We start from the raw sequence: 22,171 nt of genomic DNA on the forward strand, positions 1-22,171 counted from the left end.
GTTCTGGCTTACAGCCATCTAGACTTTTGCTCTGTCAGGTCTCACAGGCACGCCCACCCCTCTGGAACACTGGCCTGCTCAAACACACCAGAGGATCTGAACCACCCGAAGGAGTGTTTTATGCACTGGATTCATGAGTCAGAAGATCTATGTTCTGGATCAGCTCTGTACCTGTTAGCAGTAACCGTGGGCAAATCACTCACACTCTCCACTCCATCTGAAATTAGGAAAAATACAATCTGCCTTTCAAAACTGTGGTGAAGATAAAATGAATACATAGACAGTCTGATCTCTCTTCACTTAAAACAACTCCTTTCACTAAGAGTGGAATAAATCTTAGCTGTTTTACTGTTGTTATTACTACATGTCTAGCTGAAACTGGGACAAATTATTCAGCATTTCTCTGACCCATCAGCCTATTAACACTACACAGGAAAATGAGGCTCATTAAATACCTTTTATTCTTAGTGACCTCATGCTAGATTCTAGTTTGCCCACTTGCTTTCCAAAGGGCTCAATGTTCAGTTCATCAATTCATAATTGATAAGTCTCCCTTTTCCCCTTTTGAAAACCAGGCCCATATCTCCAGTCTCAAGACACCTCTCCTATTCCATGCAAGTCCTCCACAGATCACCAACACCACCATCATATCCTTATGTTTCTCGGTGCCCTTTTGTTTTGACCAGCAATAATAATTTGTATGAAAACCTCTCACTCAAACTTTTATAAGATAACTGGTCACAGCCAAACTGGATTACCAATTTTCCACTTTGGCGGCACCCTTGACCAAAAAAAAAAAAAAAAAAAAGCGCAGAAAACCCAAGGTGAGAAGAATGAGATCATCACCCAGCAGGCAATTGTGAGTTCATGACAGAGCACCAGCAGAAAGGAAGAAAAATTGAGCAGTTTGGTTGTGAGAAAATGTCCTGGACATGCTCAGGGATTCCTGACCCTGACTAAGCAGCAGCCGGGCAAATTCTTCCCAATTGATGAACATTTTCAGGTTCTCAAGTCTTGCTCTGGATGTGGAGCCCAGGTGCTCCAAAAGGTATATCTCTCGGTGTTTTTGCCACCAGATAGTCCCTATCATCTAGCTACATCCCTGCCCTTCCTCTTCATTTGAACCTGGAAGAGTTGGAGAATGTCTAAGAAAGGTGAAAAAAAGAGGCCATACTCTTCTCTTTCTGCAAAAGACCATAAATAGAACCTGGTGATCTCAGAACTGTTATGAAAAAAAGCAAACTGAAACTATTCTTCAGTCCCTCTGAGAAACAGGTGCAAACACCACCTGTTAAAACTCGTTACCAAACAGCTTAATTGAGCATTTTTCTCCCAAAAAAACAACTTAGAACAATGCTTCTACTTTTTTTCATGATTAGACAGTGTGGATAACTGCTTATTGCATCATAAATATGGAGCATTTGCTTTCTGGTCATAAAAGATTCTTTTCAGTTACCCATGAAGCCGATGGTCTCAGAAATTACATACGGTTTGAATGTGATAATGATGCAATGCCTTGGTGTGGGTGGGGAATATTTTGGAAAGAAAGTCAGCAAAGCTTCATTAATAAATAAGAGGTCAACAGGGCAGCTGCTATTGTAGTAGAAAGAATGCTCTATTTGAAATGAAAAGGTTTGGGTTAGGACCCAACTCTTTCACACTTGGCTCTGTGACCTTGGGCAAGTCACGGAACCCAAGTCTCTCTCCTTAGAATCTATAGTAATAAAAGCATAATATGCTAATTAGACTGGACAGCCGGACGACCTTCCAAATGTCCTTCTGGACGACCTTCCGGACGGCCTTCTGGATGAAGCTGGGGCTTCGAGGGCTGAGCCCCTTGCACAGATTTCATGCATTGGGCCTCTAGTATAAAATAAAAGAGTAGGACCAGTTGGGCTCCCAAGGCCACTACAGCTCTGACATTCTGAGACCGGTTATTATGTCGGAAGCCTACGGGAATAAAATAGCCTGAAAACAAATCTTAAGCCTGAGTCAATGTTCCCTGAAACTCCCTCTCTAGCCTTCTCTGAGGCTCTTTTGGCAAAGAACTAATTCCCCTAAGGATGGCTGAGCTAACAGCTGGATAGTACTGGCTGGTTCCTGCCTTTGAACAGCTGGTCTATGAGACAAACAACCTGACAGGATTTTATGGGGAGAGAGGGAGAAGACTCAATTTTACAGGCCAAGTATAGATGGAGAGAAATATCAGACTTAAAAAGTGTTATGTGTTTTCCCATGATTTGCACCCCCTTACATGGACCCAAATCCTTCTAGCCTTAGCTACACAGAATCTCCGCGAGAAATGGAGGAGAGAGAGGGGACTAGACAATTCTATGAAAGCCCAGAAAAATTCCTGGCCATAGTTTCATGCTTTCTGCTTCATTCCTTAGAAGAAACCAACAGTTCTCAAGCCGTTAAAAGGTCTCAAGCAGACCATGTTGGCTGAGGTAAAAAGATTATCATTGTAGACAAAAAGCTTCTTCATTGATTGGGATTGTCCTGCCCATTACAGGGTCCTATGCACTAAATGCTTGTAGTTTCCCCTCCCTATCCTGCTGACAAACAAAAATGCTACCATATGTTTCTAAAAGCAAATGAAGCTAACTTTCAATATGTAGACTTGGCTGGATCGTGAGGAATCTATATGTTAACTCAGGTTCTTTCCATGGGTCTGTTTTCATTATTCATGAGAAACACCGCACGGTCAAAAAATTCTCTTGGTGACCACCTGAGTCACTGAATTATATCCCCTCCACTGCCCCAAATCCACCAATATCTGGGTGCCCCTTTCCCCACTAATCCTAATACTTTCAACATTTGCAAAGCTTGGGTTTCTAATAGGTTAAACCTCTAACTTTCAACATTCTGGGCTTGTAATAAAGTGATCCTTTCCTCACCTTTGTTTAAACAGATTTTTGCCACCAGCAGCCCATTTAGAAGGGAAAGGGAAAGAAAAACAGCAACTCACAAAGCCGTACACAGAGTCTGTGTGGAAAACGAAGGGGCAGCTGGACCACCTCGCTGACTCGTGAAGTCTGTAACGCGCAGTAAAATTAGTAAATTGTGCCAGTGCTAATACTCCAGTCTCAACAAAGTGGTTTGTTTGTTAGGGCTTCGAGCTCACAAAAGTGGTATTTAAAAACTCTACGTAGCCTTGGGAACAGACCAGGGGAAAAGTAAACAGAAAGCACAAGTTTAGCCTGTGCGAGCAGCAAACACTGCACCAACGACATTACAGCACCGGGCAGATGGAGACAAATGAAGTGAGCAGTGGGTGAAAACAACAGGATCATGACTACTGAGAAAAGTTTACTGATCGAAGGTGGATAACCCTGACTTGATAGCTGTCGTTTATCTATCTGAAACTTAAAATATCCCATATAAGATAATCTCAGTACATTACAGTATTCCTAAGCAAGTAGCTATTTAAAATGTTATTGTATGAGGGGACAATGGGAGGATAAAGACACATTTGTAATACCTTAATCAATAAAAAATAAAAAAATAAAATGTTATTGTAGAAAGCTATTTGCTATTTGATATAGAATTTTCACATTCTATATCAAAGTGAAAATATATTACAAAAACTGAATTCCCTATATTTTCAATTATCAAGTAAAGAACTGTCTACAAATGCTATTATGTAGAAATTTATAGAGGGATATCTGGCAAAAAAAGTTTATAGTACTTCTGCATAGTGTAACAGATGTGTTTTTTTATTCTTCTTATCAATATTTTCTACAATAAAAACCTACAGGTTTATAATGGGGGGAAAGCACTTGTTGAAAAAAACAAACAAAAACAAAACAGACTCCATTTAATCAAATTAAGTGAGATCTGGTTTACATAGTCCCCAGGGAACAAAGAACGTGAGGATTGCTGAATAGAGACATTTTCTGCCCAGAAGATGGATATTCTATTTTTCACTCCTGATAATTAAAAAAAAAAAAAAAAACCCACAGATACGTAATAATAATCCATGGGCAGGTGCAGGCTTAAAGACAGGTTTCCCAGGACAATTACACCCCATTTTCCCCTGAAGCTTTCAATGTTAAATGGACAGAAATCACCTCTCTCATTTGTCCTCCACATTGACAGCAATTAGGACCCATGTCACCCGGGGCCTTTCTCCAATAAGCCAGTGGACATGCAGGGTTTGTCTTCACGAACAGTTTCAGTCAGGAACTCCGGACGCAATAGAACTGAGAATGCTCGAAACAATCTCCCCTTTCTTCACCCCCCCCCCCCCCACAAGGGTGGGCCCTGACTGGTCTCCAACAACTGCACGATCAATAACGCTTTTTCTTTATAAATCAGAATTTCTGTCCTTGACCACTACAATTATGCTTTTATCCTGAGATTGTATCCAGGTGTGGTTGCTGGTCTCTCATGACTTGGGGCCACCAGCCACAAATACGTAAAATAGTATCTTTGATCCTGCACTCCAACTCCCCTGCTCCCTTCCCAAATTACAGTCTGTTAAACGCAGAGAATAGACTAGCACCAGCCACTCGCTTTCTCTCACCCACTGTAGTAAGCTGAAGTCTGAGATGACCCCAAGATTCTAAGTGGAAATCAAGATTCCTCATGATCCAGCTGAGTCTTCGTATTGAAAGTTAGCTTCTTTTGCTTTTAGAAATATATGGTAGCAATTTTGCTTGTCGGCATGATGGGGACATACCCTAAGATCCCCTTGAGTGTGACCTGTACGACCTAGGACCATGGCTGCATTCTGATGAGTGCCAGATTATGTTATGATGAAGGCAATCTTACAGCAATAATTAAAGTCCCAATTCCATTGACTTTGAGTTCACCGAAAGGGAGCTTATCCTGAGTGGGGTGAGCCCGTTCATAGAAGATCTGGACGTCAGAGAGATTCTCCTCCTGCCTGGGAGAAGCAGGCCCCCAAGCGTTCTACAGAAACTGAATTCTGCCAGCTCTGTGAGCCTGAAAGAGGACCCCATGCTCAGTGGAGGAGCTGACACCTGACTGCAGGGTGGTGACGGAGACCCTGAGCAGAGGAGCCAGGCGAGTTGTGGCCAGATTCCTGACCCAGGGACACTGTGCGGTAATGCCTCAAGATCCCAATTCCACTGACTTTGAATTCATCAAAAGGGAGATTATCCTGAGTGGGTCTAACGCCACTAGATGTCAGAGAGGTTCTTGTTTGACGCCACTCAGTTGTGGTAATTTATGCAGCAACAGGAAACTAATATATCTATGAACTGGCCATGAATCAGTCCATTCTCTTGCCCATACTCTTCTTGTCCACACTGAGGATGCTCATATGGAGGAAAAATTAATCCTGAGAATAAATGTAGGTCTGGAGTCTCTGTGAGCCTTGTAATCAGTCTCAAACATGGGAGTGTGGCCCTGACCACCCACCCTCCCCCTACCCCCACCCTCGATTTATCTGAGGCATCCCACCTGTTTCTTAAACCTGATGCTTGGCCTCACCTTCCTCTATTCACTCCTGGGAAGTGGAGCTAAGATGGCAGCTGTGACTTCATACCTGGCCTCCCAGAGCACAGATCCATGTTTGCATAAATCTTTTTCCTGATAGTCTGGCCAAGACCAAGTTGATTTTTTTTTTAAAGAAACTTTTACAAGAAAACTAAGGGGAAGAAGGAGGAGCACTTTTGGGAATGAAGACAGATGCATTTCCATAGGACACATTTCTGACTTAACGAAAGGCTAGTCACGCCTGGCTTGGCCGGTGCCGCTCCTGGAACACTGCTCTCCACATCCGCTTCCTTCCCGGCCCTGTCTCTACAGGAGGCTCACACTGTGCCAGTCTCCCTCTGGCACGACTTGCATTTGAGTTGGCACCTTTCTGGCTCTGGAGCCTCCCTCCAGGTCCTCCTGCTCTGGTTTCTAGCTGAGTGGATGAACAAGGTACTCCCCTATCCAACCTCAAAAATGCCTCTCCCAGGCCTCATAACGGGGGCCTTACAAGACAACACTTTTTGCTTCATTCACTGTCTTTAGGTCTCTGTGCTCCTGTGTCTTACTCATGTTCTCTCATCTCCTGGGCTTTGATTCATGTAAGATATTAAGAATTCACTATGTGTTAGAAAACCATGCTGAATTCCAGAGACACAGAGAGGCTGTAAGAAGCTCAAGGCCTCCTGGGACTGCCTAAAACATGCTTACTAGTCCATTATTGAGGCAGTACCACATTATTTTATTAATATTGGTAGTATACTATATAAATATAATGTTTACTATAATATATTACATAATATTACTGTTATATGTCATTGGTATATTATTCCAAAACTCAATTCATGATCAACCTATTTTTCTCAGCTAGTGTCTAAGCTTCATCTAGCTACTAGCCAAAGTAGCACCATGGTGGGGTCCAAACCTGACCTGCACCTTTCTATTTCCTATAAGTATCCTCTATAAAGTTGGAGGGGGAAAGGTCATAGAATTTCAGTGTCTAAGTGCCACCTCCCTATTGACTTCTCACTATCAGATACCCACGGCAAGTGACAGGAGGAAATCAAATATTGATTTGCCTTGGCCAACATGAATCAGTAGAGGTAAATATTAACCCTGACTACTCAAATGTGTGCTGGGCTCAACACAAGAATTCTTCAGTTTGAATTTTCCTATCAAATCCACAAGCATGAGTATTAGTGTTTTACTGAAAAATAGCCTCGTGAAAATAAGTTGACCATCCCCATCCATCATCTGTCTTAAACCACAAGCTCCTAGAAGATATTCTAGATGCATGTTGTTGCCTTTATTCTGTGATCTGCACAACACGATGGGTGAGTGGCCACTCAAATGAGTTCTAGTGATGACAATGAAAGCCATCGACGATCCCTGGGAATTGTCCATGTCAGTTTTGTTAAAGATGGTGGTGTATGAGTCAATCTATAATAATAAAAGCATAATATGCTAATTAGACCGGATGTCCTTCTGGAAAAAGTCACCGGGGCTTCAAGGGAAGCCCAGGTCCAGGTGCCAAAGGGAAGCCGGTGCCAGCAGCTGGGGGAAGGAAGGCCTACTCTTGCACGAATTTCGTGCACCGGGCCTCTAGTAGAAATATAATGGGACATTTACACGAGAATGGGAAAAGTCCCAAGTAAGTTCTACATAAAGGCATCCCTTTTTCTAGTTGAGAACTGAACCTATCGCTCACATCAGGGTCCAGAGGTCACTAGTCTCAGAGTAATCTCAAAGGCCAACCCAACAAAAACAGATGTTGTTTTCCCTCAAGCAGATACCAGCTATCAAAGTTCAGAAGGAAACATTCATAAAGAAAGTTCAGAAAGAAACAGTTGGACCTGAAGTTTCACATTCAGATTACTGACCCCATCATCCCTGCCACTGTGAGGTTTACAGTGACCCTTTAAGAGCACTCTAGCAGTTGGGTTTCATCTGCTAATGTTACACAGATGTTAAAAACAAAACAAAACAAAACAAAAAAACCATGCTGGAAACTTTATTGTGTAGGCGTAAACTGAATCTCAAATCATTTGATAAAGGACCCACATATTCTCATTTAATTGTAAAATTATCAGGAGAACAGGAACCTTTTTATACTTCTTCCAGTCCTAGTAATTCAAAGGTTGGCTGCTTGGGAAGACTATATCTAGTTTGGGGATCTTATTGTACAAGTCATTTCCTTATATTTCACTTTTCCCATCAGTAAAATGGGTACCAGTGTCATACTGGCCTCTTCCACACCACCTATTTGACCTGGGTCTCTATAGCAAGTCTCTTCCATCACTTTATTCAATAGTTAATCCTATATAATAAAAGGCTAATATGCAAATCAACCAAATGTTGGAAAGACTGATTGCTATGATGTGCACTCACCACCAGGGGGCAGACGCTCAATGCAGGAGCTGCCCCCTGGTGGTCAGTGCACTCCCACAGGGGGAGCGCTGCTCAGCCAGAAGCTGGGCTCACAGCTGGCAAGCACAGTGGCTGTGGCGGCAGCCTCTCTCGCTGCAGCGCTAAGGACCCCTTAGAGGATGTCCAACTGCTGGCTTAGGTCTGGGGAGCAGGCCTAAGTCGGCAGGCGGACATCCCCAGAGGGATCCCAGACTGCGAGAGGGTACAGACCGGGCTGAGGGAACTCACCCCACTCCGCCCTCCAGTGCACAAATGTCATGCACCTGGCCTCTAGTGTGTACATAAAGTTTGTCAACATCCCAACCAAGATTAAGGGGGGGAAAAATCTAAAGGAGACTTCATTAATGTTTATTTTGAAACATTTATGTTTTTTTCCACTAGGGCAGCGGTTCTCAACCTGTGGGTAGCGACCCCTTTGGGGGTCGAACGATCCTTAGGGGTCGCCTAAGACCATCGGAAAATACATATATAATTACATATTGTTTTGTGATTAATCACTATGCTTAATTATGTTCAATTTGTAACAATGAAATTGGGGGTCACCACAACATGAGGAACTGTATTAAAGGGTCGCGGCATTAGGAAGGTTGAGAACCACTGCACTAGGGGAAAATAATGTGTTAATGGAAAACTGAAAATAAACAGTGACATTCGCTTAGACACTCACTGATGCAGAGGCCGATGCACACCATTTATTCGATAATGGTGGTATTGGGGGAGGGGTGTCATCTCCAGGCACAGTTGCTAGGAAACAAAGGTCACTAACAAGATTACTTATTGATTTTCTCTAAGAATCTATTGATAAGTTCCTTATCAACATAGTTCTTATCATCAGAGGTAGGATGAGGGAAGTGGCTAAGGATATTGTTTCATGAAATCTTCACAACTAATATATGTATTAAGTCATATTATTTCTCCCATTTTACCAATAAAAAATTGCAAGCTCAGAAGTTCTATAACTTGGCCAAAGTTGCACAGCTGAGGGAGAGACAGAGCCAGAAATCAAAATGAGTCCCTCTGACTGTGAAAGCCATAGGCCTCTTGAACCTTCATGGTTAAAATGTGGGTGACTGTTGTCATGTATGTGGACATATGAGAGGTTCTGTGTTTTCCAATGAACCTCTGTTCTCATTTATCAAAGAGAAAACCAAGACTCACTCTCTGGGCCTCTGCTGGGGACAAAATACCTGATAGTCATTTCAGAAAGATAGGTATGGTCAGGTAAGCTTACCCTCAATTCATATTTGTGTCTTTTTCTGGTGAAATGAAGGTAACAAGCCCATCTCCTTCACTGGGTCATTATGAAGATAAGATGACATAGACCATATCAAAGAACTTTGCAAATGCTAAAGCCCTTATAAACCTAAGGTGGGATCATTACCCTTATCCCCAACTGAGATGACTGAGACCCAGGGGGCTGTTTCTCACCTCCCCGGCATCTGAGCTACTTCCTCACCTCAGATGTCACCGCAGAAAGGCTGTGCTTTTTTCAGGGTTGTTTGTTTGGGGTGGGGAGTGAAGATGAACTGTGGAGGTTCCACAGACACCGGAGTAGTACTCACCTACTTGTTATGTTTGTAACCTAGATATCAATACTTGCAGTGCTTTCTCAGTCACTCACAAATACGCAGAGCAACAAAACTCTGAGTTTCCTGAAGTGCAGGCTCTCAGCTGAGCTTGAACGAGGCAACCCTCTGCCTTCTTATTCCAGACCTCCTACTGCAAACAAGTGTCCTTTTCATGGTCCACTTAGTGCCACATTTTTCACATTTTTGCACTTGGTGTTGGTGATTTTGCTGTTTAAAATGACCCCCAAGCATTGTGCTAAAGGGCTGGCTAGTGCTCTTAAGCGCAAGAAAACTGCTGTGCCCCATGGAGAAAATCTGTGTTAGGTAAGTTTGGTTCAGGCATGAGCTATAGGGATATTGGCATGAGTTCAATGTCAATGAATCAACAAAATATGTTAAATAATAAGGTCTTTAAACAGAAACACGCATAAAACAAGGTTGTGTATTGACTGGTTGATGCAAATGTTGTGACCAGAGGCCCACAGGAACCTACTTCCCCTAGAGGCAACGATTCAGTATTCACTAATTCAGTGTTCACGGAACTTTATAGGACATAGCTACCTCCAAACAGAGAACTGATTGTGTTTAGTCATTAAAATTTGTAAGTACAAAATATAAATTTCAGGAAGTGTGGGAAAATACCTGTTATGCATTTAAAGGACTACCTGTTAGCTGTCTAAAACCATAAACATGAAAGAGGGTTGGAAGGAATATACGAAATAGATAATAGTGTCTCTCGGTTAGTGAAAATATAGAAGTTTTTGTATTCCTCAAACATAGGTAATGTATTTTCCTGGTTTAAAAACACAACTTGAAATGGAAAATAACTGCTACCATTAATATCTGTGAGAAAAAATAAATAAGTCCTTATTGTGAACTTTATGACTAAAGCTATGTTGGCAACTAGCCCAAAGGTAATTAGAACCATCGGGAGGACTAATGAGGTTTGATTCACTTTTCTGAGAAACTTGAACGTGAACTTCCTAATATGGATCTGATGTATCATCCAACACTGAAGGTCCTTTCCTGTTTTGATTTCCACTATCATGTACTCAGCCTCCTTCCCCTACTTCCCCACACTGGTATGACGTCACTCCCAGGCCCTCTGATTCTCAGCCCCTCACCTCAAATGTCATCACAGAAAGGCAGTGCCTATGTTTCCAACTCTAGTCATGGACCCTGTTTTATAACCTTCATGGCATTTACTATTATCTGAAATTATTTATCTGTTCCACCTTTAATTGCCTGACCTCTGGCCCCCTCACTGGACTACACTGGGACTGTCATCTTGCTCATTGTTCCACAGCCACCTCACCCCACCCCGCCCACCACCACACCTAGAAGGCTGAAATATTCAGTAAGTATTTGCTGACTTATTGACTCTTAGGTTTTCCTGATTCCTTTTCCTCTTTTGCCCCCAAACCAGCCATAATTATTCATTTACCTGTCTGTCTTCTTCTAGGAGGAGTTTAGGAATATGTCAATCATGGAATATGTCCTCTCAATTTGTACTTTTTAAAAAATATATTTTTATTAATTTCAGAGAGGAAGGGAGAGGGAGAGAGAGGTAGAAACATCAATCATGAGAAAGAATCATTGATCAGCTGCCTCCTACTGGAGATTGAGCCGGCAACCCGGGCATGTGCCCTTGACCAGAATCAAACCCAGGACCCTTCAGTCCACAGGCTGACACTCTACCCACTGAGCCAAATTGGCTAGGGCTCAATTTATACTTCTTGATGACTCCATCCTGATATATTTCTGGGAGACAACAAGGTTCAGAATTAGAGATTTAGTTTTCTGAAACTCACTGCAGTTGATTTACAGTGAGACTAGCCCTGCTGGTGTTTTGTTGGAAACCTGCTTATCACTTAGCTAACTGCAACTCCACATTCCTTCTTCATGACCAAATTACTGCGATAGTCTCCTAACTTCTCTACACACACTCCAGTCTGGCTGAAGTCCTCCTGGACTGATGGGTGAATAATAATGTCTGAGATTTGCTGTTGGTTTATGTTAATGTTCTTTAAAAAGGGCCAGCAATCCCCAACACATGACCCTCCTGAAGGAGAGGTGTGTGCAATTGTGGAGGAGGAGACATTTAGGTTGGTGATGACCATCTGGAAAAGTGACTATGGAGAAATCATTTTCTCTCTGTTGTAAAATGCTTTCTTCACCTGTGTGTTTTAAGCCATGAAGGACACTGAGCTATTTCTAACATCACGTCTTCATCAGAAAGCAGCTGTAATAGAGGAAAAAACCGCTTTACTTAATCCTGTTTTCATAATGGTTTCCAGGCAACCCCTTGATGTTGATATGATAATGGGTTTTCACACAGCCCAGCAATATCACACAGCCTTGTAACTTTGCCTGGAGGAAAAAGGAGCAGGGGCTTGTGAGCAGCAAAGAGAGAAGAATAAATGGAACTTTTTATGATGAATCATAAGGAGAGAAAAATCCAGTCACTCTGAATAGAGAGAAAATCAAAAACTTGAGCAGCCCTGGCACAGCGTTCTATCTGGGATTCTGAAGTTCCACAGGCATACCTGGAATTCTGCCCTTTGATCTTGAGATACAAGTTGGATTTGTTCTAGCTGTGCATGAGGGATAACTATCCGATGTGGACAAAAAGGAGTTCTAGGGAAAGTAACTTCACAGCATGATCTGATCATAAATTCCTCCCTGGTCAGATCATGGTGAGTGGTTAGGCCCCAGACTTATAACTTCGTTAGTGAAAGGTTTTTAAGCCAGCCCTGACTATTGCTCTTGTGCACCTAGGTTAGACATACCTTGGAAATGCCCGAAGTAATACCCCTCAAAGGTGTAACCACCCTCAAAAAAGCACATGAAAGAATAAAGATAATTTTTTAAAAAAACAAAAAACATAATCTTGTTAACTTTCCTGTAATCCAATCCCTGCCTTGCTTTCTCCCACCTTCATGTAATCTTCCATAATTCTGTCTTCAATTCCAAATGCTTAAAAGTAACTGCAAAACTGTTATTCTGGCAATCTCACCGGTTTGGCTCAAATAAACTCTTATAATCTTACTAGAGGCCCGGTGCATGAATTCGTGCACATTGAAAGGAAATTAATTAGAGGAAATATTTTAATATCACTATTCACCCTTTCTCTATAATAGAAGTATCAACCAAATTCACGATCGACAATGACAGATGGAAACACACGAGTGTGACTGGCACCAACAAGAGCTTTATATATATAGATAAACTTGCTTAATTAGACCTGCTTTCTGATGTCGCTAAACTTTTCCCAGCCTAGTGAAGCACCTCAACTTCTCTTTCAGGTAATTGTCAGCAACACAGCAGTAAATATCAACACAAACCACATTTTATTGTAGATCACGCAGAGAGAACAAAGGGTAAAATATTTAACTGCAGCAGTGTTTGACTATATTCTGCACAGTGAGAAAACCTGAAGTCACTTTCAAGGTCCACCATTTCTTACTTCTTTTCAGTCGGGTCAAGTTTCTAAACTTCCTAAATCTGCATTTTCCAGCTAATGAAAAGAAAATAGGATTCTACCGAGTCTCCTATCTACCTACTCCAGGACTTCTGTGAGGATCAAATGAGATAAGGCATGGGAAAACACTTCACAGGCATTTGGTTAAAGTATGAAATGTTTGCACCTGGCTATAAAGCAAGTCATGTTCCTGGGTTGCAGAAACTGCAAGGAGGCTAGTCACTAGGGAGAGGAAGCCGTTCGTTGCTACGTGACGTCATTACCGGTGCCCACAGTGACCGGTTTTCCAGGCTGGGCTGGGCTGTGAGCTGTATTTTGTGCCGCGGGGTCTCAGCAGCATCAGCTGCGATTTGGTGGGGTATCGCTCCAGGGTGGTGGCGGGGCCTGTGCCCGACTTGGGGGAAGCCAAGTATTGCTTTGTGGGTGCCAGGTCTGCGGTGCCGTTTCTCTGTAAATGGCCAGTGTGCTTCACGGCAGCTCCTGCGTTGAGCGTCTGCCCCATGGTGGTCAGTGCGCATCATAGCAACTGGTCAGACACTTAGCATATTAGCCTTTTAGTTTGCCTCAGATGTTTTAGCACTGAACATCCTGCATTTACATATATATTTAAAACAATTCTCGACAGATTTTGGATGTTTCTTATGTTGACCACGATAACTACAATTGTGAAATGACCCATAGCATTTAAGCATCACTGGGGATGAAAGTGTAAGCTTTTCATGTTTATTTCACTTTACTATAATCGTATGTCCAGTAATCAATCGAGGAGCATAATCCACAGTTAAGATGCCTGTTCCTCCAGGTAGAACAGCCCAGCTACCCAGGGGAAGTGGGAGTGGAACCAGGGTGGGCTGTGGCTGCATCATCTCACAGGTGCCTCTTTACCCCCTGTTCTAACTGCAATGCCCCCCGCTTTCTAGTCTCACAAACGTTCAGCAAAAGGAATAATCAGGGGCCTTGCAGGGCGGTGTCACCCTCTACAAGAACAGTCATTCCTCAGGTCTGAGCTACTTACGGGGCACCCCTGTCTTTAGAACCCGATCGTTTTGTTTTGCCAAGCTCCCAGATCCCCCAAGTAGGGTTTATCTGGAACCGTGAATAAAGGAGTTGGGATGCGCACCGTGCCTGGGGCAGTGGGAGGAGGCAAGAGAGAGAGGGGACAGGCAGCGGGGCTGGAAGCGGGGGACCAACGCCCCAGTTTGCCTCGGACGTTTCAGCACTGAAAGCCCCGCATCTAGAAACACTCCTCAGTCTTAAGCAGCCCAGGACTACTGCTCAACCTACAAAAGAGGAGGAAGAAAATCGCAGACGTTGCCTAAGCACAGGCGTACTTAGTCAGCCAACACTGAGTCACGGAGAGTCCGGACTTGGCAACCCTGCTCCGAAGTGTCCGCTCTAAAACTCAGTGAGCCGGCAACGGTGATGTGGAGCCTCCCCGTGCTGCTCTCTCCAATGGACTGGGCTCTTGTTTAACATAAAAGAACTCTAAACGCAGCCTTCTTCTGGCACCGCCACGGCCAGAGACACCATTCCTCCAGCGCTTCCCCTACATTTAGACGGAGGAACATAATCGATGGCCATAATAAATCACTTTCCCGACCTCCACTGTCCCAGGAAAGCCTTTTGTAAGAGGCTGGCACTCACACTACCCCTCCCTCATTGGAAGTCCTTGCCCATTTTCCACCCTCACAGAGTAGGAAGCCATCAGACAGGCATGGAAAAAGCGTGCTTTCACAGACATTTCCTTTCAGAAGCCAGAGCAGAGGCCTGGCGGATAGAAACAGGTTGAAGCCTCGTTTGCTAAGAACCAGAGGATAAGTGTGACAATGGTGAGTCTATGACTCGTTCTCAGGACTGCCACCTCACTCATTTCCCACTTAGCTCCTCAAGCCAACACAAACATCAGGTTCAAAAATACTCACCGAGCGCAGAAATCTGTGTAAGGGCACCTGGCCCTTGGTTATAAGTTGTGATTAAAATATTGTTCTAGCCCTGGCCAGTCTTGGTCAGTGGTTATAGCACTGGCCCACCCACCGACAAGTCAAGGCTTCAATACCTGGTTAAGGGCATGTACCTGGGTTACAGGTTTGATCCCCGGTCCAGGTTGGGGAGCGAGCAGAAGGCAACCAATTCATATGTCTCTCACATCTCTCCCCCTCCCCTCCTCCCTTCCACTCTCTCTAAATATCAATGGAAAAAATATCCTTGGTAAGAATTAACCAAAGAAAAAGTTGTTCTAATTGGAAAAAATCTGAACTAAAGATTAATTCAGAAAATAATTTAACAGATAGCCCTGAGCTCACCACCCAGACTCTGCTATGTTGGCCTCAGATTTTCAAAAAAAGAACTGAAATGTGACAGATAAAACTGAAACCCCACTCAAAGCGGCAGGTACCAGAGGAAGGTAGAAACTGAAATCTCAGAGAGATTAAATAACATCCCCCAAGGTCACACAGGGAATGTCTCTAGGAATTCAAATCTTAGTTATCCTTGTTGCAAGTAAAATTCCTCCTTTCCCTGGTCCCTTAGAATCCACTTGAAATCATTCCTCATTTGATACTTAAAACACTAACCAAGCACATGATTCCGGGACTCAGATTCTGCTGCCACCAAATGCTAACAGATGTCATATATTTGGTGGCAAGACCGAATAGTCAATTCCCCTTGGGAATGTAAAACTGCAAATCAAAAAGGACCCAAAAGGCCTTATAATTATTTTATAAGCAGTTGTTTCCTGCTTGTAAGTAAGTGGAAATGAAATTAAAAGGCAGTGATTGTGTCAAATGTACAATGTATAACTAGTAGAGTACAATTTCTATATAATTGACATCTATAATAATAAAAGCATAATATGCTAATTAGAACAGACATCCTTCTGGACGACCTTCCGGATGAAGCTGGGGCTACAACAGAAGCCCGGGTCCCGGGTGCTGGAGGGAAGCCAGCGCCAGCAACCGGGGGAAGGAAGGCCTACTCTTGCACGAATTTCGTACATCGGGCCTCTAGTTTTTCATATAAAACATCTTTCAAATTCCCTCCAAATAAAAACTGAGCTCTCTCAAGCCCACCTCACCCCTTTCCACCTGCCATTTCACTCTACATTTTCCATCTCTGGGGTCCTGGGAATTCATCAGAGTGTCGGGCTGAATATTTTTTGAGAAGCCAAAGCCCAGAAATGCCATATTGAGACAGCCCCAAATAACCATGCTAGTTATTTTATTTTAACCGGCATCTCACAATCCAGATTCTGAATGTTATGATCCGTACACACAGCACAGTGTTTGACCTGAAAAGCCAGACCATTCAAACAGGTGGAACAACATTCCCCAGGGCTCAGTGAATCTGTTCGCCTTTTTCTAGGAAAAGTAATCTGTGGTTTGCAGGAAAATGGCAAATTTCAATTAACCCAGCTGTGAAAAGCTGTTTTATGAACAACGCTTCATTTGTAAAACAGAGGCCGTTCCCCAAACACAGTATGTGAATTTAATCCAGTGCCCCCTGATGTACATTAAAATTCTCAAAATGTCCTTCTTCCTTTCTTCCTGCCTCTGCACTCACACAGCTCCAACCGCTGTCTAGCCAGACATAGCCATGTGGACTTCCCCAAGCAGACAGTGCTCATCACACCCCCCTCTCTTTAGATACAAGAGGCTTGCAGCCCAGAATTCCATTTTTCTGCCTTCTCCACCTGGAAAACTTCATACCGAGCCTTTTCCCACTCACCTAGTAAGTCATCTTGCTTGCTATGTAACCAAAATGCCCCCGGAGCCCCTGATTATTACTTCTATGACTGCCTTTATCTCTTACTTGGTGCATTTTTATCTATTTCCTGCTCTTCAGGGATGTGACACAGGATTTAACACAGTGCCTAGACCAGCCGTGGGCAAACTACGGCTCGCGGGCCGGATCCGGCCCATTTGAAATGAATAAAACTAAAAAAAAAAACAAAAAAAAACCGTACCCTTTTATGTAATGATGTTTACTTTGAATTTATATTAGTTCACACAAACACTCCATCCATGCTTTTGTTCCGGCCCTCCGGTCCAGTTTAAGAACTCATTGTGGCCCTCGAGTCAAAAAGTTTGCCCACCCCTGGCCTGGACACCGCCGAAGCCGAATACATGCTGTATACATAGGTGAAAGGCACGCCCCATCGCTTTCTCTGCCCTCTGCACAGTATCCTGTCCATCCACAGGGCTGCCTAGTTACAGGACTGCAGGTCACCCTTCACACTGAAATCTCAATTCAGCCCGGGCTACCTCCCACCAGAAAAAAATATAGCACCTGCAACCGAAACAGCCAAGCCATTCCTTCAACTAATAAAGAATCCTTAAACTCAAGAGAAGATGGATATTTTTTCTTCATTTTTGTAAAGTGAAGAATATTTTTCTAATCCAAATAATTCTACTCCCTCCGTTCAATTTACCTGTTCCTCAAGTTCTCTCCAAGAACGCACCTGTAGAAAGATGATCAGGTGTAAAAGAAGAGTGGTAAATGCAGGGGCCTGTATCTCTTGACTCTGCCAAGGTAATAATTTATCAATAAGCAAAAATACTTCAGATAAGCCCTTATTGATGTCTGCTGTCTCATGGGGTAGAATAATCATCATAGTACAGCATCTCCTCCCCGAAGGTGAAGGCATCGTGTCTAGCATCTTGCATACTAGACCTGACTCACTGAAGTTTTGAGGTCTGTTAAATTGAACAATCACTTTCTAGTTTCCTCCTAAATCCAGGCCATCACCGTACCTACCCTCCATGGTCACTGAGGGAAGTAGGCAGCTCCCTGACCCCTCCTCTTCCTTCCTTGCTCATGTAGTTCCCTGGGGTTAGTGGGAATATAGTTGAGTTTAGAATTTACAGGCCAAAAGACAATTCAGGGAGTTCCTGTTACCCCAGGCATACAAGGCCAAGGGTATGGCTAACAGACTAACAGTTAGAAGAGCATGCATTTTTTTTAACCCTTTGAGTGCCAACCAATATCCTAGGAACTATGCTAAAATTGCCAAGGCATTTTTGCTGATTTTACAGCAGTTTAGGAAAAAAAATTATGAATCGCAAGTAAATGAAGTTACATATTTCAAAAACTTAAGGAAACCTTTACTACATTGACATATTTAGCAATATCATCATCACTAATAAAAGCAGACTTAGAACTGGACGCCATTTCGAAGCTTTAATAGCTCTCCTGGCATTTTTGGCGAAAGACAGGAGGAGCGTGACTGCGCTCCCCCGGCACTCAAGGGGTTAAAAAATGATCCCATTGAGTTTGGGACTTAGAGACAAACCACTGAGATCTCAAATCTGGTATCTGGGGAAAATGATTGGAATGTCCACTCCCTCAAAATGATCAGGAAAAATCCTTAGCTACTTAAACAAACCCAGCAGCCTGAGATCATCTGATGGACTAAAAAGAGTCCAAAATAATTGTATTTAAGGAACTGACTCTTCTGCTTAGCATGTGCTACAATGCAATGTTCCAAGTGATCCAGTTAATTGGGCTCTTTTTCCCACACGCCTTCTGCATCAGACAACAATAAAATAGCTGCCCTTGAGCCGAGGCCACCTGAGCAGCCTCCAGCAAGGTCATCCAGCTGACACTTCCCCACGCTGCCTGGCCACTGCTTAGATACGGATGAGTGGATCTGGTCAGGGGTGAAATCCAAGGAAGGTCCAGCAGGTCAGGGTTAACTTTTAGTGCCTGCACTTTACAAACTTGAGCTCTGGCTGCAATATAATAGAAGTAATAACTTGAGCACATCTTTTCAGTCTTCAGAACAGCAATTCATGGGTGGGTGATGGGGACAAAATTAAAGCAGAAGACACCATGGCAGACTTGAGAAAGGAACTAGACTCCAAGGAACTAGAATTGACTTATCAATGAAGATTGTATAGTCCTCATCTGGGAGGGTTGGAAAAAATGTCCTAAGTACTATGCAGCTCCTTCCATGAAGAGATGGTCTCCACTTCTCTGCTCTCTGATTCTGGAATGGCCTTTTGAGTTGCTTTGGCCAAGAGAATGTGGTGGAGGTGACACTGTCCAAGTTCTGAACATGGACTTGACTCAAGAGTCTGGCACTTCCAATCTTCCTCTGAGAAATTTGAGCTACTTACTCTGTGAACAAGCCAGGGCTGGCCCGTTGGATGATGAGAGACCCGAGGTCCAGCACCCCAACCACTCCCTTCCCCTTTCACTCCAGCTGATCGCCAGCCATCCTCCAGAAGAAGAGCTTTCTAGCTAACCAACAACTGGCCACAGACTCATGAGTGAGCCCATGAGACGTAGGATCCATCTGAACTGCTTTCACATTGCTGGTCCATAGGATTGTGGGCTAAATAAATAAGTAAATGGTTGTATGTTTTAATTTAAGTCACTAATTTGTCATGCAGCAAAAACTCATACACTATTTTCAAAAACTTTTTGGTGATCATATGTCTGAATGGCATTTAATTCCTTGAAGACAGGGAATTAGACCAAGGTTTCTCAAATTTTCTACAAATTACGATAAATGAAATCATGATGAAAATCAAAGTCATAAAGATCAACTTAAATTATTCTAGGTAAATTACATCCTTTACCATCCAATGAGGAAAGAGAGTATGATATTTAGAAAATTTAAAGAAATTTTATTACCGAGCTTGCCAGTATTTTATCATACAACAGAAAATTGAATGATAAAATACTCAATTAGCTCAATAATTTTTTCACTTTAACTCCCTTCTCTTTATTTCTCTTCCATGTTCCCCTTCCCTCGTTTTTAAAATTCCCATTATTTCCTATCCCCATTGTAGTTCTCTGACAAAAACAACATGAAGATGAACCTCCACTTGTAAAGTCACTTTACCAGGTACTTTATACACATTATACTGGTATTGTGAATTCTTACAACCACATTAGTGAGTATGATCAGACCCATTTTATACAGCAGTAAACTGAGGCTCAGAGAGGTTAAGTAACTTGCCATGGTCACATGGTTTGAAGGTGCTGGAGCTAGAATTTAAACCACCATCGGTGTGATCACATAAGTTTATCAATTTCCCATTACGTAGCACTGTCTCTATGGAATACAATAATAAGTGCTGAGCTCATAACATAGACTTCTCATGAGAATGCAAGCTTAAAATACAGTGGCTATAAATAAGTGCAAAAATAAATAAATATAGATATGTATGGGGGGGGCAGTGTGTGATAAAGAATAAAAGAGAGCTATGCAAACTTGCAATTCTGCCCCCCAAAACTGGAATTTTATTGATTTTGGCCAAAGCTTTTCCATGACGTAGAGGAAGAAGAGAGAAACAGAAATATAAGATGGTTAGGATTAGTGGTACATTAGCCTGGCATTATCCAATAAAAGTCATAATTGGACCAATTATCTCTAACCCTGAAGCACACCTGAAGACATTAGGAGGGGAACCATCGAAAATTCACAAAGGTGCCACGGGCTAATTGTGTATACTTGCAAAGAGTTTTATCATAACACAACCTCTACTAAAGTCAAATACGTTCTATTCAAATTAACAAATAAATATAATCTTAATCTTATTAATTATTTGAGACCTAAACTTGAATTTTTTCTTTTACTCAAAAAAAATGTGGCTTAAAATCTGTTTTAGTAAGAAACTTCAATTTTTACATTAAATCTTTATGTTCTGTATTAAATTCACTTCCTTTCTCCAAATTATTTATAAACTGGAGAGGAGAGATAAGACATTTTTAAAATTTTGGACTCCAATGTTCACAGTTTAAATGAATGAGTGCAGTGTCCCCGAGATCAGGCCAGGGTATCAGGAAGCAGCAATCTGGGGGAAAGTGCGTGTTCTGTGAATTACAACCGGGGGAGGCACCCCATGGGGACCCTCCCTTACAGCCAAAGCAAAGCTGAGTCTGATTCTTTCTGGTTGAGTCAACTGTCATTCCCTCACCCAGGGGCCCAAAGCTGGAGGAATCTCAGCCTTTCCCCTCTTTGCCCGCTCTGGGGGAGTTCCTTTCTTCCCCCCTCCACACTAACAGGACACTCAGGGCACCCCTTCTGGGGAGCAGGCCCCCACTCTTGCTATGGTGTTCCTAAGTCACTCCCCAGTCCCATCACATCTCCCCCTCGCTGCGCCAGGCCCCTGGGTATGCTGGTCCCTTGGAGAAATGAAGCTCTTTCTTATCTTGCCCAGGGGCACACTTCACAGGCCTGTCAATGATCACCTTGACCACTGTCTCTACTCTGTCCCTGGAAAGTCTCAGGCTCAACCTTTGCTAAAGGACCCCCTCCCAACTCCCACTTCCCCAGTACACTGTCCAGGACTCTGTCACCTGATCTTAGGATGCTACCCTCCTCCTGCTCCCACTGCTCAGCTGGCCCTCCCTCTATGCCTGACTTCCTAACTTTTCTGAACCACAAAATCCCTTTCCTGGGAACTCAAACGGCTCCCGAGTCTCTGTGAACCTGCCTCCAGCCCTGCATTTGTCCTTCCTGTCGTCCCCACTCACATCCACACCCTGCTCTGTTTCCCCATCTGCCATCCCACCGAGAGTCAGGGCCAAAGTCAGGAAACTCTTGTCCTCGGAGGAGGAAGAATCAGAGCATACCCACATTGAAAGGGAACTTGCAGGTTTTAAAATTCAAAACCAGGCTCAACACAGGGACACGACGCATACATAGCACTTCTGAGGATGAAGACTCACAAAGTAGCTCAGACCACTGAGCATCTTTAACTGTTAAGCCACCACAAGGCGAACTACAAGCTGTCCCCTTACCACTTTCGCTGGATGACTGCAGCACTGTCTCTGGAACTTCTCTGAAGACTGCCGCAAAGGACCCTGAGTATTCTCAGATCGTGTTGCTCCTCTGCTTAACATCCCGAATTTCATCCAGTGAGCAGCTGGCTCCCAGACCCTCCTTGCTCTGCCCTCCACCCTCCACCTTCATGTGTCCCCACTTCCCCTCGCTCACTCTGCTCTAGGCATGAGGCACACCTGGCCTCCTACTGCTCCCCATGCACCAGCACACACCTTCTGGAGCCACTCCCTCGCCTCCACCCACACATCTTGGTGAGTGCTCCTTCACCTACGCTGCCTTCAGGTAGTGCCACAACAGCAGAGGACTTCCTGACCATCCTAAGTCCTTGGGCCATCCACCGGTTTTACTGCTCTCCATAACACTGTCACCTCCTGAGAAATTTCATCCATGTGTGTTTGTTTTCCATCTCCCTCACCAGCACATCAGCTCCAGCACCCAGAATATAGTACCTGGCACAGAGCA

General features: G+C 43.4%; 1 protein-coding gene across 2 annotated transcripts in view; it reads right to left on the minus strand.

The window, feature by feature from the left end:
* The window catches only part of CREB3L2 (cAMP responsive element binding protein 3 like 2), a 110,758-nt gene that overhangs the window by 54,961 nt on the left and 33,626 nt on the right, over positions 1-22,171 (minus strand). Inside the window, exon 1 of one of the 2 annotated variants that reach the window (XM_070423981.1) lies at positions 2,969-3,078. The exons of the other annotated variant lie outside the window; for it this stretch is intronic. The gene's annotated coding sequence lies outside the window, so the exon portion shown is untranslated. Of the gene's footprint in view, positions 1-2,968; positions 3,079-22,171 lie in introns of those variants that run through there. 2 annotated transcript variants of the gene reach the window in all.

This window comes from Myotis yumanensis, unplaced genomic scaffold (genome assembly GCF_028538775.1).
Source record: "Myotis yumanensis isolate MYYU_CA2020_CCGP unplaced genomic scaffold, mMyoYum1.0.hap1 SCAF_9, whole genome shotgun sequence".
Classification (NCBI taxonomy): Eukaryota; Metazoa; Chordata; class Mammalia; order Chiroptera; family Vespertilionidae; genus Myotis; species Myotis yumanensis.